Genomic DNA, 18108 nt, shown 5'->3' with positions numbered 1-18108 from the left:
CAAACGTCAACACTCTGACAATAGGGTTATGGAGTTTGAATTGCACTGAACTGTATTATATGGGTCTACATCAGTAGTATCCAACATTTTATTTGACCAGGAACCACTTGACTAGGGACCAGTTTAACCAAGGAACACTTGACCAGGGACCACTCTCCGACATTAGTACCAAAAGGGTTACAAATAAGTTTTTGGTTAACTGTAGATTCTGTTTGGTTTGCTGATTCAGAAAATTGCATTGGATAGAGCACATCAGCTCTAGTTTCTTATACAGGAAAGGAGTAGCAGGTGGCATGAAAGGAGCGGAAATAAAATAAATAAGATGAAATAAAGTGGAAGGAGGCTCATGGACCAGATTTTTGTCCTCACAGCTCACTGGTGGTCTGCGGCCCGCAGGTTAAGAACCACTGGCCTACATTGACCATATAGTTCAGATCAAAATGCATTATATGGCAGTGTGGATTCAACCTCAGACTTTGACTAACAAGCTGGGCAACTTCAAACTTTCTTTAAAATAAATGTTTGTGTTTCACTTTGCATGGAATTTGTCATGAAACAAATACCAAAAAACATAGCTGCTACTGGTCAAGTATTTATTTCATTCAGATCATAACAAAAATACAAAAATATTAATTCAGGCACTGTATAAGGCTTGCAGGGTCAGCCATTTGGTTCACTGGTTTCTAAAATCTCATCGCCACTTTTTCAGTCTCCATCCTTTCAGCTGCTACACTTGTCCCACTGGTCATCCAAGCAGTAAATGGGTGTTGTGGGAAGAAGAAAACTGAGGGAAGATTTGCAGTCTTCCCTCATAATACTTAGCTGTGACCATGACAGGACCTGCCACCACATCTGAAGAGCTTCAGGCTGGAGAAAACTTGCAGAGACAAAATACAAACATCACAAGACAATTTACTCCAGAGTGCTAAACCATGACCACACACAAACAATGTACCCCATAATAGTATGTCTTTACAAAGAGGCTCAAGAAGATAAAGAACCAAATGAATGAGAGAAAAGAAGCAGTGCCTCAGTAATGTGATAAATCTGTACAATGATACTTTTAGTTAAGAATTTAATTCATTCCATAACTTGACTTTTAACTCAAAATGCTCTTATCTCAAAGTGAATTTGCCCTATGGAATGCATTAAAAAGCTATTAATCTGTTCTGCCCCCAAATGCCCCATTTTAATTACATGTTTTTAAATAAGAAAACGGACTTTATAAATAACAAATAATGTATAAATTCACACTCACCTGGAACAAAAAACAGAGGCAACAAAATGTGTGTTGACCAGTGTTACAGCATGCAAAAACCTACATATTCACATGGAACAATGAAAAAGAAGGATCAGCTTTAAAATGGTAGAAGTATAAAGTTGTGGCAAGGAAACACAAAGTGAAGAGGCAGAAGCATTATTTTCTTCATACTATACTCATTCCAGCTTCCCTCCCTCTCTTGCTTTCTCTCCCTCTCTTCTTTCATGAAGCCAAACATATAATAATAATAATAATAATAATAATAATAATAATAATCTAAATAATAATAATAATAATAATAATAATAATAATCTAAATAATAATAATAATATTTATTATTATACACCGCCATCATTTCCCCAAGGGGACTTGGGGCAACTTACAAGGGGACAAGCCCAAAAATTACAGATAAAACAACCACATTAAAATAAAAATATAACACAATCACAACAACAACGTCATAAAAACAAAATCATAGCTAAAAACAAAATCGGAGCTGGATCCTGGCTCAAGTAAGTGCAGTAAAGCAGAGCCAGGGAAAGTGCAAAAATTCAAATGTGCTAAGCTAGAGGGAATACCTTTGGACATAAAGTGTCAAGATTAATGGGAGGTGGGATGAACTAAAGTGCAGGAGCTTAGATAGGGCAACCATCTCCCCTAAGGGACCCAGGGCAACTTACATATGGGACAGAATGTCCATAAGACATAAAAACAAAACAATCAGTTATTTAAAAAAATAATTATCAATTTTATTTGATACATCCCAATAATTAACAAACTTTTGCCATACAGGACTTATTTCAGTATACATTATTCCAAAAATAAATATTCCTTAAATTACATTTTATACATTCCTTAGTTGTGTATCACCATCACCCTTGCTCTCCCCCCATTCCCCCCCACCCCACTGGAACAGCAATTCTAAATGATGTCATTGCATCAGTTTAACCATGCGGAAAGCCTGGTTCAAAATGCTGTATCTGTCATCTCCGTCTATTTTGTCAATTAGCACAGACCATTCCCAGAACCAGTTTAAAACAAAACAATTAATTAAAACAAAAACACAATAAATTTAAAACATAGTAAAATATAACAATCCAGATAAAATCACAATTAAATAAAAAATAAGAAAATAAAAGAGCAACAATGAAACTCCCTCAAAAGAATGCTCGACAAACACCACTAAGCAGAAATCCTAAAATGGGCATGAACAGGCTATAAAAAGGGCTGGTCATGGGATAGTGCAAAATAGCATATTATAGAGAGTAAAGAGAAAAGAGTACTATCTGGCAAACTAGGGACTGGGCATGTATAACTAGGGATTAATCATTTGCAAACATACCAGGAATAAAAACCATACGAAATCAACTAACCCAAAGTTTCTCAAAGCAGATAAGAGACAGCAAAGTAGACAGCAATCTCCCTAAGTAGACAAGAACACAAGTCATGGAGCCTGCTCCCTTGAAGTCCTAAGGCCCTGTACTTTTGCCCTAGCGCTCCCTCTGGCACCAGCTTTAACTCAAAATGCTGCTCATTTCTCAAAGTGAAATCTGGGCTGAGTGTAGGCTCTTAACTTGAAATGCTCTTATGTCAGGATGATCTTAAGTCAAAGCTCCACTGTTTATGCTTTTGGGTTGTGGCTCTACTAGATTTCAGTCAATACAAACACATGGACTCCATCTGGAAGGATGTCCTCATTTTTTGTCCCCAACTGAGCTAAGTCCTGCTGTTTCTCCATTGCTTCCCCTATCACTGTCTTCCTCATTGGCAAGCAGCAGAGTAGCAGCAGCAAGAGTATTGCCTGGGAAGATGCATGTAGAGCTATACACATATGTGGAATCTCAACCATTGAAAACTAAATAGGAGTATCTCATCCAAGCTATGTATGCACCTTCTTTTCCATTTAGACAAAATAGGTTTTGCCTGTCAGGATACCCTTGCAATGGCTGAGAGGATATTTCAAGAGAATGATGGTACTGGAGGCTAGATAAGTGAATAATAATGTGAAGACCTCCAATTCTGCAGGTTTTTAACCTATGTTTATTCACATTTGTGATCCACTGCTTGATAATTTTTGATGGTGTGCCTGTGTTCTCATCAAGGACCCACAACATAGGCATATCCATAATGTTTCCCCTTCCCTCCTCCACTTTCTGTTGGGGGAGGATGTATATTAGTGTTTTCCTCTCAATTAACTCCTAGGCAATTTTCCCAGCTAAATACATAACATCTCTGGCAAAGTGCCAAACAAAACCTTAAGAACCCATGCTAAAGTCTGTACTTATACAAGCAGCTTAGATTTTCATGTGGGGAACTGGATGTGTGCCAGTAACTCCCACTTTAAGGCCAACAGTAGAAATATTATATATCTCAATATATATATATATATATATTCAGAAGCTTTACCTTAGACCCCCCCCCCCTCCAAGGCCACTTGTAACCTGCAAAAATCTCAAAATTCTATAGCCCTGACAGAAATAAAGATATTATCCTGCTATTAAATTAACCAGATTAGACATTTATTTGATATAAACATACACTTCTGAGGGCAGTAAATCGAAAAGGCCAACAAAGGAATCTTATACTTCAATTACACAGTGTGAGGTGAGGTGGTGTGGGGACAACACGGTCTATTATGCCAGCAAAATATCCACTGTATTAAACACATGCTCAGCCCAGGAGGAGAAATAAAATATACTACTAGACCCATCATCCAGGAAAAACTCTGCCCCAACAGCACTGTACGCTGTACAGTAATTTATATAGTAAACTATGTAGTACTCTGTAGCATTGTATATCTCTTTGGCAGTTAATTCCTTCAGTTAAAAATCCCAGATCTACACAGTATGGAATTATAACACTATAATTATGTAGTGTGCATATGACCAGGAAGAAAACACCCACATCTTGCCTACACTTGGGTGATGGGAGGGTAACACACTGTTGTATGCCAACCTTTTCAGCCTGTGATTGTGTCTAATGATCAGATTACTTTGGATGATGGGAATGACAATGTTGTGTGTAATGATCAAGTTGCTTTGGATGATGGGAATGACAATGTTGTTCATATTCAAGTTGATTCCTCTGATGGGAATGGGAATACTGTCCATAAGATGTTACTGAAGGGAATGGGGATAATGGACTATTTCCTGGGTCTAGTTTTAGGGATGTGGGGCCTGAGTGCAGTTCAGTTGACGGCTTAGAGAGGCCTGTATTGCTGCAAAGGGAATCTCAAGGTTTTGAGTCTGGGAGAAATTCTGAGCTGAAGTCCCAGGGTCAGTTATCGCCAGCTGCAGATTTTAATGAAGCCTTGAACAGAAGAAGAGCTTTTAGCCTGCAGAGAAAAACAAATCAGAAACTAAGGCACTCAGCCAGATTAGAGCAGAATCTAGTAGAGAAACCAAAACTTAGGAAAATTCAGATCCTAGCTGTTTGGGAAACAAAGTCGATATATACGGCCAAGCAGGGAGTCTAGCTTCAGTCGAAGCAACGTTGGATTCACTTTAAGTTCTTCATGCCAAGTTCCTGGACCTTTGTCTTTGTTTGGTTCCTGTTTTAAGTGCCTTTGCTGTTCTATGCCTTTGAAATAAAGTATCTTATTTCATGTACTTCTTTGGACTATCTCTCTTTGAATTGCTTTTTACTTCCTAATCAATTGGACTTACCTTTTACTGTGGATTACTCTTTATTTCTTTGGTTGCTATTATCCTCAATAAACTGCTTGCTATTTTAACTCAACTGTGTGATGTTTAAAGTCAGAGGGAATCCTGCTCTGGAGTGCAACACACACCTCCAGTCCCTCTATAGTACAACAATGCCACTGTGCCTCTGCTTCATGCACTCAATTGGTACCTCAAGCTGTGACTTTACTGCTGCCTTCAACAATCTTAATATAATTATTAACTCCCTTAAAATATTTCAACAACTGTACCCAAATCCCATCACTGCTTTCATGGATTATAAAAAAACATTGGTACTAATGGGAACCAAATTTGGAGAAAATTGAAATTTTCCCAAAATTTAAGGGAGTTTTTTTTAAATGTTAGAAAATTAAACATAATGTCTTTGAAAAAAATCAGCTAAGTATTATCATTTTGATGTTCTTTTTTTTAAAGAAAAATAAGCACAATTTTAAAAGAAAATTATTCATGAAAGTCACATCTCATTAATATTTCAAAGTAATAACCAATTATCTTTTTATTCCCTTTTAGAGTAATATATTTATTTGGGCCAAAATTAATATGTTTGTGTTTTTTAATCTCAATTCCACTGATTTCACAAAGTCATAACAAAATGCTCTAGAGTTTCACAATTATTTGTAAAACTTTCATTAAATACTATATTCAAAGCTCTCATTGTTCAGAGCAGACTTTCATACAGTTCTGGGTTTTTGACATTTGCTTTAGACTCAAAAGATAAGGGAAGAGAAAATTATGCCAAGAAATGGCAAGAAGGTGAAAAGTATAGTTTAAAGAATAATTGTCTGTGTGCAGTATCTCTAATCACCCTATTTATGTGGCGGTTGTCTCACATTTGGATACACAGTTTGGCATTGGGAGAAATATGTTCTTGATGCAAATTTACCTAATTCACACTTACTGAAACTCATAAAGGAATTGAAATACAGTTCTCCAGGACTGACTTAGGGGCAACTTTGGTATTACAACTGTTGGTTGTTGTTTTTTTAAAAAAAATGTGCAAAGATACATTCTATGATTTAAAAAACTATGTATTATATACACAGGCATATTTGTATATTCATCAAAGATGCAGGATTATTATTAGGAAAATTAATTTGCAAATGTGTAAGTTTGTAGAAGTGATCTATGCACAGAAATGCTTGAGATTTTCTGCAAAACTTAAAATATTTGCCACATGGGATCAGATTCAAGCACTCAGGGTTTTTTTTTTTTTTGCAGGCTTCATAGGGTTTCAACCTGAACGAAACAAAAATTATCACAGAAAATATGAGGAAACAGGATACCAGAAACTTGTGATCTGAAAAAGCTGAAATTGAAATGAGCTGCTTTGGGCATTGCCTTTTGACAGAAGTAACTTCAGTATTTCAACTCTGACAGGTCACTGAAATATGCATTGGGGATTAGCCTTTAATTATATATGCATCTAAATGACTTTGGCAGTGCCATTTTACTTGCCTTGACATGGCAATTTTTGTATGTACCTATGTATGAGATGTATGGCAAGCAATACAAAGTAAAGATCTCACAACCTCTGAGGATGCCAGCCATAGTTGTGGGGAAAACGTCAGGAAACGTCTTTTGGAACATGGCCATACATCCCAGAAAATTCACAGCAACCCAATACTAAGTAAAAAAATAAATGGTGAATAGTTTTTTTTGTTTAACAGGTTTTAAGTTACATATAGACAACAACAGTATGAATGATTAAATACTAGTTCAGGGGTTAATGTGCTGTCTAAATGTGTTTCAATAAACTTTTACTTATGTATTCCTTTTACAACTGTGTCTGGTTTTTCCTATTAGGTATTCTAGAGAGTGTGGTCATGCTTATGACAGTGAACCTACAGAATAACTGATTTGGATTATGTTTTGAACCAGGAAACTGTTTTTAATTGAATGCTTATAATTGTTTTAATTGTGTTAATTGTAACTGTGTGCTTTACTGTATTGTTTTTTGGCATCTATTGACTGCCTGCTGTAAGCTATCCTGAGTCCCTCTTTAGAGGTGAGAAGGACAGCATAGAAATGCCCTAAATAAATAAATAAATAAATAAATAAATAATACATTAACTGGTCCACATAGGACAAATAGCTTAATCCAGGGAGGGTTCCTGTGAGACCAGACTGGAGAGGGAATCTATTTAAAAAATCACATTGAAGACATTAATAAACCCCCCCAAAAATCACATTTAAAAAATCACATTGAGGACATTAATACACCCAAAGAATATCTTCCCCAATTCTTATCTTTATCTTGAATCATAAAACTGTCTTGTCAGTAGAATCTTCCTTAAAGCCTTATTGTTTTACACTTTTGTGTCTTTTTAGATTTTATTTAGGAGCCCCCGGTGGCACAGTGGGTTAAAGCACTGAGCTGCTGAGCTTGTTGATCGAAAGGTCGCAGGTTCGATTCCGGGGAGCGGCGTGAGCTTCCGCTGTCAGCCCTAGCTTCTGCCAACCTAGCAGTTCGAAAACATGCAAATGTGAGTAGATCAATATGTACCGCTCCGGCGGGAAGGTAACGGCGCTCCATGCAGTCATGCCGACCACATGACCTTGGAGGTGTCTACGGACAATGCTGGCTCTCCGGCTTTGACCTCATGTGGGAAAAATACTGAGAGAGATGAATTTCCCACAATGCAAAAACTGAGTAAATGTTGCTTTTTTAAAATACAAAGATGGTATAATAGATTGTATGTTTTGCCTTTAGGTTATTGAACAACATAAAAGCCATAGGTGTAAAGCATTTGGACTCTATTCAAAAGATGGAGCCCATTGTTTTTCCCCAGAAACTAAAAATGCTAGGGGCAGAGGGCATTAATAGATTCCAGAACACCTGAGACAGCATGGGAGTTGTAGCCCAAACAAGGTAACTTTTCAAGCTCTTTTAAAGCTATTTAATTAATATGTAGAGATGCATAGTAGCCCATACTTTATAATATTACTTGTTAATAGCATCAAAGCTTTATCATTTGACTTCACAGAAACTTTACCATTACAAAAAAAGTAATGACAATTGAGACCACTTATCTTCCAATTTGCTGTGTCCTTCATATACCCCTATAGAAATGTAATTCATTTGAACACAATTATCTGCACATTTTTAAATGTCCCCTAACCCATTCAAATAGGGTACACTTGTCTCTGCATGTTAAATAAATACTGAGTCTATGACCAAATAGTACTCTATTCAGTTGAAAGGACAGCTCCCAGTGGAAGGAATTTTGACATTCAGATAACCCATAAAATGGCCTTTTCAGGGTGATCTTTTTTTTTAAAAAAAAAGCCTGAAGAGTTAGAACTATGAATGCAGAGAGAAAGGCAATAAAAAATGAACATTAAGAGGATATCATCCATAGTTTAAGACATACAAAATTTCCCACCATGACACTACTGAAGATCTGAATAAAGACCTCTGCTTTCAGGACTTAACATGGGCAAGTCAGAAGGATTTTTAATCTCAGTGGGATACTCAGATCTCATCTTTTCATTCTTTGCTGTCTAAGGTGAATGTAAGTATCACCTTTAAGTAGAAGACTCTGCATGTGGTAGCATGTTGAACAAGATAAGATGTATTCAAAAGACCCAAATATTTCTCTCAATCGTAGGCAGTATGCAGGGGTAATGATTCTTTTTTGCTTTCTATGAGAATGAGACAGGGTCTTGGAGTGCCTAGCTAAGTACCAATGTTCAGGACGAAGCTGCAAAAAATAAATAAGGCAAATAAAGTACACATGCAGCATTAAGAAACAGGAGACTGCAAGGCCCCTTCCTTAAGCTTTTGCTATAAATCCTCTTGCTTATATTTTATTTGGCATGAGCCCTTCTCAGTTTATAACAGTTCCATTTTTCAAAGCAGTCAACTGCAATTATGAACCCAGGAATCTTGAGAAGGTTGATGGTGTCTTCACCTTCCTTCTTCATTTGCAGTTCATCCAGCTAACAAGGGTAGTTTTATTTTCATATCATTTTGAAAATTCCTGGAGCACAGTTGAGGTTGCTTCATATTAAGAACTAGAAATACTAAACCCACCCACCCCCTGATGTTGATGGAGGTTACTGTTGACACGAACCAGTTTAAGGGTTGCTTGCATAATGATGTGGGTGATAGCAATGACTGCAATGTGGCACTTGTGTTTTATGAAATCAATATCCAGTAGGGGTGTGCAATGTTTTGTTAGTCATCGTAAGTCATATCAAATTTGTGAAATTCGTATTTACAACATATCTGACACATGGGGGTGGCTTGCGCCAAAAAAGAATTGAAACCTACCCACTACTTTTTTGTTTTAATTTTGTAAATCTCAGAAGGCTTCCAAAATCACTTTTATTTTCAGAGTAAGGAAGCAAAGCAAAGCCATAAAGGCAGGGCCATAGCCAGAAAAAAAATTCGGGGAGGGTTGAAAATTTCGGGGGGGGGGGGAAAGGTTGAAACCTGCCTCCTAGCTCACGCTGAAGCAAAGAGCACAGCAGGGGGAAGAGCAACCTTCAATAGCCTGCAGCTCCGCCACTGTCAACCACCTCCACCAAGTCTGGCCTCCTTAATGAGAGCATTCAACACACACACCCAACTTGGTTGCTTCACTACATCGGCTATTGCTGCAAGTAATGACAGTGTGAATAAATTGTCAATATTTGCTTGAGATAGTGCTTACAGTTCTGGAGGGACTCTTAATTTTTTGCATCTCATAGACTTAGCAGCATGGGGATTTGGTTAGCCAGTTAAAATCCATGAGGTTTTTTTAAAAAATCTGAAACATTTCGAGGGGGGGGGGGTTGAACCCCTAAAACCACCCCCTCACTACAGGCCTGGGGAGAAAGCAAAGTTCATTGGGAAAGAGACTGAGAAAGCACAGAATTCTGGGAGATGTAGTTTGGGAAGATAAGGAGCCTATGCCAGAGAATTCAAAAGGTCCTATGCTAAGAAAGCCCCAACCAGGATAGAGGGGAGATTTGTCCCTCCATAGCAGCAGCCAGCCAGAGTTGAATCTGCAAAGAGGAGGACTGACTGATACATCTAGTAAGTAAAACTCTGTGCTGGGTGGGAAAGAAATTACTAAATGGAAGTTCTATTGGTTAATATGAGAGACATTCAATGAGATAGCTGTTGTTGTTCTTGTTGTTGTTGTTTAAAAACATTTTTGTCAAAATTTTAAATATTTACTATAATTAGTAGATGTATGAATATTTCTGAAAGATGGGGGGAATGATCACCTGTCGTCTTGTGTCACTGTATACAAGGATATAGCTCTTGTAGTTTTATAAAATGTTGTTTATAAAACTGAAAATTCTCCAGAAATCCCTGGATAAGTAAAACTTGATGGGCTAACAGTGGTAAATGTAGCCAGTTTCATCTCAATAGCTGTAAAAATGAGGGAGAAAAGAGCCCCTGAAATTTCTCCACTTGAGCAATTACTGTAACAAAAAAGTAACAAAATTTCATTACTGTCGTTATAGTAATGAAATTTTCACCGACTCTTTAGAATCACTAGAAATGAAATGCCATCACCTTCTAATTTTGTAATGACTTTTTTTATTGATCACACAGCCCTACAGCCAAATATCCAAACACTGCGTAGGTAAATTGTCTTCCAGCATTTATCTGAAGCAGAACCGATTTCTTAAAAGTTGGCAATTTCCACTACTCTTGCACTTGGAAGTGATTTGTCTTTCTTGGACAATGGTATGTATGTTTAGCATTGTATTTGAATGAAAAGAGATGAAATTCAAAGATCAGTACAGATGTCACTATTTCCTTAACTAAAAAAATGCAATGAAAGGAGTGTACCATACATCAAAAACTCACAACACTAATAGAAATTGCCATTGGGAGCATGTACCAATCACCTGATTCAGTTTGAACTTTGATATGGTGCCTTAGAGAATGTCTTGATTATTCTCAGACTGAAAAAATGCCTGTATTTATTCAGATCTGAAACCTAAGATTCAGAAATTAAATTGTTGTGCTTCTCATTGACTATCACTGGAAAACAAAGAAATGGTGATCACATTTTATCCCTCAGAACTGGATAAAATTTACAGGCATGGCATTCCTCAAGGAGAAAATTAAGCTGCCAAATTGCAGACAAATAGACAGTAGGGTTTTTTTTTTTTGCTTTGCACCTTTAAAATCTATTTATTAAAAATATAGTATTGCCAAGAACTTCTTTATATTTTTGACAGAATTGGAAGAAATTTCAGTTACTTCTTCGACAAACCCAAGGCTGTCAAACTTCATATTAATAAGCTCAGATATTTTTGCACAAAGCATCTTTAACATTTTGAGAGATTTCAAAAAAAAAAAAAAAAAAGGACACACTTTGCCTAAGGTTCCTTGTGGACCATTATTCCAACAGAAAACATAGAAGAATCCCCGAATAACAACTTGAAGAAAAAAATATGTGCAGCATTTTATGGGAAATGAAAGTACAACCTCAGTTTTAGTGGGGGTGGGAGGTGAGAATTATTCACTTTTCCTCCTCTATTTTGGGGGGAAATTTACATGAAAATGACATACATCTCCTAGTTGTCCTTAGGCAAAAAACCCACAAAGTTTCCAAAGAGACTTATAGTTATGATGTCTGAAAAACAGCTTAAGATTTATTTTTGAAACGTTGAAGCATTGTAGCAATAGAAGAATAGCCACCTCATTTTTGTCCTTCTACATTTCATCTAACATGACCATAATAATTGTTTAATAACATTAATCTCTAATGTTCTACGGTATCACAGCATTAAAAGAAATACTGAATACAGCATTACTTGTACAATTTGAATCAACACACAAAAAAGGCAGTGTCTAGCCTTGATTTTTGCACTGACACATGAAAAATGACACATCTGAGGTAGAGAAATTCACAAAGAGAGTCTTCATGTCAGAAGAATCCTCATTTGCCAGTGTTTTTGCTCACAAGGAAGGTCTCCAAGTAAATAGCAACTTCACTTAAGACTTCTCACTTTTTGTTAAAGAAGTCAATATAGATAGGTTACATGTGAACAGAGCTTGTGCAAACAGCTTTTATATCTTTCTTCAAATCTATACCTCCCATGTAATTAACTAAAATCTACCAGAAGTGACTTAGTAGGTTTTTAAAAATAAATAACACGGTTATTGCTCACCAAGATATATAGATAAAATGGAAGTTCAATATGACATTAGGCCAAGGGATGTGCCTACCTACAATGGAACTGGTCTTGGTCACACTTAGTTCAACTTTCTGTAAATGCCTTAAACCAGCATCTCTATATCTATCATTTCTCTCATAGCAGAAGGAACTATTCAATAGGTTCTTGTGGGATTTTTCGGGCTATAGGGCCATGTTCTAGAGGCATTTCTCCTGACGTTTTGCCTGCATCTATGGCAAGCATCCTCAGAGGTAGTGAGGTCTGTTGGAATTGGGACAATGGGTTTATATATCTGTGGAATGGCTGGGGTGGGGCAAAGAGCTCTTCTCTGCTGGAGCTATGTGTGAATGTTTCAACTGACCACCTTCATTAGCATTTGAAGGCCTGGCTGAGCCTGGGAAAATCTTTTGTTGAGAGGTGTTAAGATGTGCCTGGTTGTTTCCTCTCTGCTGTTTTGCTGTTGCAATTTTAGAGTTTTTTAATACTGGTAGCCAGATTTTGTTTATTTTCATGGTCTCTTCCTTTCTGTTGAAATTGTCCACATGCTTGTGGAGTTCAATGGCTTCTCTGTGTAGTCTGACATGGTGATTGTTGGTGTGGTCCAGCATTTCTGTGTTCTCAAATAATATGCTGTGTCCAGGCTGGTTCATCAGGTGCTCTGCTATGGCTGACTTCTCTGGTTGAAGTAGTCTGCAGTGCCTTTCATGTTCCTTGATTCATGTCTGGGCGCTGCGTTTGGTGGTCCCTATGTAGACTTGTCCACAGCTGCATGGTGTACGGTAGACTCCTGCAGAGGTGAGAGGATCCCTTTTGTCCTTTGCTGAACGTAGCATTTGTTGCATCTATGGCAAGCATCTGAGGATGCTTGCCATAGATGCAGGCGAAACGTCAGGAGAAATGCCTCTAGAACATGGCCCTATAGCCCGAAAAAACCCACAAGAACCTAGTGATTCCAGCCATGAAAGCTTTCGACAATACATTGAACTATTCAATACTTCCCTGTAAGCCCTGTTCAAGTTAAATTATGCACTTGCCGAAGGTCCAAGGAGAAAACAACTCGCTCTTTTCTTTAGCTACAAAATTGTAGCTGGGTGGTGCTTAGTACCTCCAACCAGACTAAAGATAGACTGTGGGGTTATCCCACTAATGATGACCACACAGCATGGTTACTGAAAGATATTCTCCCCCTGAATCTCACAAAACCTTGGTTCATGAAATGTAGGACCATTTGGCTTATCTCAGGCCTGTAGCCAGGATTTCGATTCGGGGGGGGGGGGGGGCTGAGTTTTTCTCAGGTTTTTTTTGGGGGGGGGGGGTGAGTTTGGGGGGGGGGCTGAGTCTGAGTGAAAGAGGGTCTACCCTAGCAAATCTTTTGTATCATTACCCCAATACCCCCATGCATATGGGATATATTGAGTATAGTGATCAGATCATGATATGAATAAATATAACAGTTTAAATAATGCACCAGTAAGGCCTTTTTGTGAACCACCATGAGAATTTCGAGGGGGGGGGGGCTGAAGCCCCTCAAGCTCCCCCCCCCCCCCCGGCTACATGCCTGGCTTATCTGTTTCATATTGGTGTTCGAAACAGCAAGGGGCCAGCTGTCACAGATTCCCATCTGAAAAGGAACCACGTGGCAGCCAATCATGGCTTGTCCTCCCCTATTTGGCATCACAGCTTAATCTTTTTGATTTTCCTTTTTTCCCTGATTCTTTTTATTTAGTGGAACTGTCTGGGAGTTGGGGACCTGAGGGACGGTGGGTGGGGTTCATGCACATGCATTTGGGGGCTTGGAGAGTCACAATTTTAGCTTCTTTTTCTCCTTCCCTTACTCTCCTTCAGAAAATACTTCTAAAAGATAATAATAAATATTAATAATAGTAATCCTAGCAAACAAAAAGAGAATCCTACCTCTCCTCTAGAGTAGAAAGTAGAAACAGTTAGCTTTAAGGAAGCAAAACCCCAAGGAGATTGCAGGGAGGCAGTAGAAAAGGTTATTTTTAAAGTAGCCCAGGGAGCTCCAGGTCATCGCTTTTCCTTTTCTGGGCCTCCTTAAAATGCTGGAAAGCTGCATGTGGCATGCTGCTGGTGCTGTTGAGATAAAGTGTGTGCATGCTTGCCTCTCCTCTAGAGTAGAAACAGCTTTAAGAAGGATTAAACCTAAACCCAGTCTCCTCTACAAACAGAAGGTAAAGGATCCAGAAAGACTATCTTAACTCTGATGCTTTTTAAAATCTAGGTCCTAATTAAGATTATGGAAGGAGAGCCTGTAGGAAGTCCCCCCACCTCCATAATGGGCTGGATAGGGTGCTTTCTTCATCCCATTGCTTACATCCAGGCTCCCTTGAAGGGAAGAAAGGAAAGACTTCCAGGGGAAAGGGGAGTCTCGTAATTCCCTATTGCCGTCAATGGGTCAAAGACACCTATTTGGCAGCACACCCATTTTCAGGAGGTGCAAAAAATGGCTATGGGGCTTCCAGTATCTGGCAAGCAAAAACAGATAGTGATTCACCCAAGTTATAACTGGTTGAAAATTATGCATTCTAGATCTATAGCTGATATACAATTAACTAAAAGCACAATACATTTTACGGCCTAGGATCAATGCCAGAAGAAGGTAAGTCTGTGGTTTTACCTCCCCTCATGTCATAGTGTGAAACAAACAGACTGTTGTTAAATTCTATAAGTGCATGCAGTGTAGTGTAATTAAAGCAGCACATGATAATTGAAGAGATCATTGCATATTACGTATCTTTTCAAGGTTGCTGGTGCTCAGTCATGTATGTTTGTGTTAAGAGCTTTCACAGCTGAAATCAGAACCACAGAAATCAGATACAAGAGGCAATGAACCCATATCACTGTCACCAAGCATTTGAAGAAGGTGGAACAATCAACTTTGGACTGGAGTGAATTCATCCATAAGCCTTTCCTTCCTCAGAGCCAGTGTATATGGATGGAATTTCTTCATTAAATCTAGCAATCTTATTCTGCATTTTAAAAGGGGATGGGAAAGTCTGTTTGTTCCACTTTCTTCCATATTTGAACATTTTAAACCCCAAAAGTGGAAAATTTTGGAAGGTCTGTGTAGAAGATCTCCTTGCAGTGTGCCCATCTATAGGAAAATAGCTGGTTTCATTCCCACTCATCCTTCCACTTTGACAACATCAAAATGTTGTAATATAGAGGGGGTGAGGGGCTGAACTGCTTGCAAGGTGTGTTGGGGGAATTTGGGTTATTATGTGGTCAGAACAGAACTCTTACCACCACAATGACCAAAAATGTGATTTATGATTATGTAAGGCCAACTTAAACCATAGCTGGAACTTACTCAGACAGTTATGATTGTGTAACCTAGAATTACACATTTGTGATTGTTTGTATTCCTGAATGGTACATGTTCCCTAGCTTAAGGAATATGTATGGACCTTGAAAGTCTGCCAATCTGTACTTACCAGGCAGGAGTCATTATGGGTTCTCATCCACCTTCCTTGTATGAGTGATCTCTGGTGTAGTTGTAAATGGGATCCCACCTCTGCCTGTTGCACTGGAGATCATGCATCAGGGGGGATAAGAGTGACAGCTTGAATGTCAACAGGGAAACAGACTCCTGTTGCTTAGAGCAGCTTCTGCCTGATAAATTGGGATTGCGGCAGATCAAGCTGGGAGACAATGCTTAGATATGTAACTACAGTGGTTATGTAGCTAAGCAGGTCATATCAAATTCTTAATGTGTTTGCTCAAAGCCAATGATTTTTGAACAAACAAAATGTTGTGGTGGTTAACCTTTCTCTCTCTCTTGAGGACACACAAATGTAAAGGATAACTATGATCTCATGTGCTTTAGAAGTATGTCAAGAGTTGGATTTAAAATATAAAATGATTTACATTGAAACAAATGTTGTTACTTTCCTAAGCAATGTAGCAAGTTGTAACTTTTCCTCCACTCTGAATTTTTGGGGAGAAAAAGAAATCAAATTCTCATTTCATATTAATATTCAGTATTCATATTGTATGTGGACACTATGCAAACATGAATGTTCACATTGTCATATTGTTATGACATTAAAGATCACTGTTAAAAACTTTCATAAATTATCTATGAAGCTGTAAACTGGTTTTATCACTAGCATCATACTTTTCAGAAGTGTATTAAATATTTTTGTATAGAATGTATCAACATAAAGGAACAAAGGGAATATATAATAGCATTTGATTACTTTATGTTATATTTATGTGCATAAATTTAGTAAACGGCATGGTTTAGGTTCATGTAGTGAGATATTTCTAGGATACATAGAAAAATAAGTCTATTTTGAGTTTTAGTGAATTAATTAGGCAGGAAAAATGTTCACTAAGGGGAATCACATGATCAAATTCGATGTCATCAGGTAGGAGCTGTTCCTTGGGGACTTGCTCACTGAATATAGCTAGAAGCTGAAAACAGGAATAGGAATTTTAGTACTGCATATGGCTCCGTTTGTCCAATACTCAGAGAAGAAGTCTACCTGGGCACATACCATTGCTCTGGATAAGAGATAGATAATGCTATTTCAGGTCTGATACTCATTTTCATGTTTACTCTTCTGTTCCATTCCTGCATGAATTCACAAATTCTAAAAAATAATCATCTCAAGAAATGTATGTCATGATATTTATTTATATTTATTTATTTCAAAGTTTTATATACCGAGCTTCTCACCTCATAAGAGGGACTCAGCCCGGTTTCCAACCATAAAAACACATACAATCAGTAAAATATCAAAATACACATTACAATAAAACATTAAAAAAGCACATATATTTAAAACTACAGTGGTCAGTCGTCATACTAAAATCGAATATACACTGTCTTCCATCCATATCATTGTCTCATTCTTCGAAAGCCTGTCTCCATAACCACGACTTCACCTGTTTCCTGAATGTCAAGATTGTTGGGGCGGTTCTAACCTCTGGCGGGAGAGAGTTCCAGAGTCGCGGGGCCACTACCGAAAAGGCCCTGTCCCTCGTCCCCACCAGCCGTGCTTGTGAGGCCGGCAGGACCGAGAGCAGGGCCCCTCCAGACGATCTTAGTAATCTTTATGGTTCGTAGGGGAGAATACGTTCGGAGAGGTAAACCGGGCCGGAGTCGTTTAGGGCTTTATAGGTTAACACCAGCACTTTGAATTGTGCTCGGAAGCTAATTGGCAGCCAGTGGAGCTGGTGTAACAGCAGAGTGGTGTGCTCCCTGTACCCAGCACCCGTTAGTAATCTGGCTGCCGCACGTTGTACTTGCTGCAGCTTCCGGGCAGTCTTCAGAGGCAACCCGACGTAGAGAGCATTGCAGTAGTCTAAACGGGATGTAACCAAAGCGTGGACTACCGTGGCCAAGTCAGCCTTCCCAAGGTACAGGCACAGCTGGCGCACAAGTTTTAGTTGTGCAAAAGCTCCCCTGACCACCGCCGAGACCTGGGGTTCCAGGCTCAGCGATGAGTCTAGGAGAACTCCCAGACTGTGACCCTGCGCCTTTAGTGGGAGTGTGACCCCGTCCAGCACAGGCTGTAACCCCGTACCTTATATTATATTTTTTTAAACTCCATTTTATTATAATTCATCATAATATGTGGTCAAAAATATATTGCTTAAGCAATGGATGGAGTGAACAGAGTCCCAGTGCTGACATGAAAGCAGGATATAAATGAATGTGACACTACTACCACATGTAGCAATAGTTTCCCAGCCATTTCTCTCACCATAGTATTGACTGGCTATATATCATAGGTGAAGCAACTTTCTTTTGAGGGAAACTGGATTAGATTAGCAACCTCTTGCTTTGTTTTCCCCACATGAAGTTCCATTCTAAGGTGCTTTTGGATTTAAGAAAAAATTGCAGTGGTTGCCTAAAACCTGACAGCCTTTGCATACTCTGGATGCACCATTATAGCAGTTGAGTGTCTACAGAAAGACACCTTTTTTTTTTTTACAAAGTGAGCAGAACATATTTTTGGAATCACACTTTATTTGAGAAGGGGAGATATAAAT

The 18108-nt window shown here is 38.4% G+C and overlaps 1 long non-coding RNA gene across 1 annotated transcript in view; it reads right to left on the bottom strand.

Moving 5' to 3' along the window:
* Window positions 1-587: 587 nt before the first annotated feature.
* LOC137096638 (uncharacterized) overlaps window positions 588-18108 on the bottom strand; it is a 94308-nt gene continuing 76787 nt past the window's right edge. Inside the window, exons 2-3 of the long non-coding RNA XR_010909568.1 lie at window positions 1259-1318; window positions 588-877 (exon numbers count right to left, since the gene is read on the bottom strand). This is a non-coding gene — a long non-coding RNA (uncharacterized lncRNA). The remainder of the gene's footprint in view (window positions 878-1258; window positions 1319-18108) is intronic.

Source organism: Anolis sagrei, chromosome 3 (assembly GCF_037176765.1).
Source record: "Anolis sagrei isolate rAnoSag1 chromosome 3, rAnoSag1.mat, whole genome shotgun sequence".
NCBI lineage: Eukaryota > Metazoa > Chordata > Lepidosauria > Squamata > Dactyloidae > Anolis > Anolis sagrei.
Note: the sequence above shows the minus strand (reverse complement) of the source record. Positions and strands in the feature narration are given on the sequence as shown.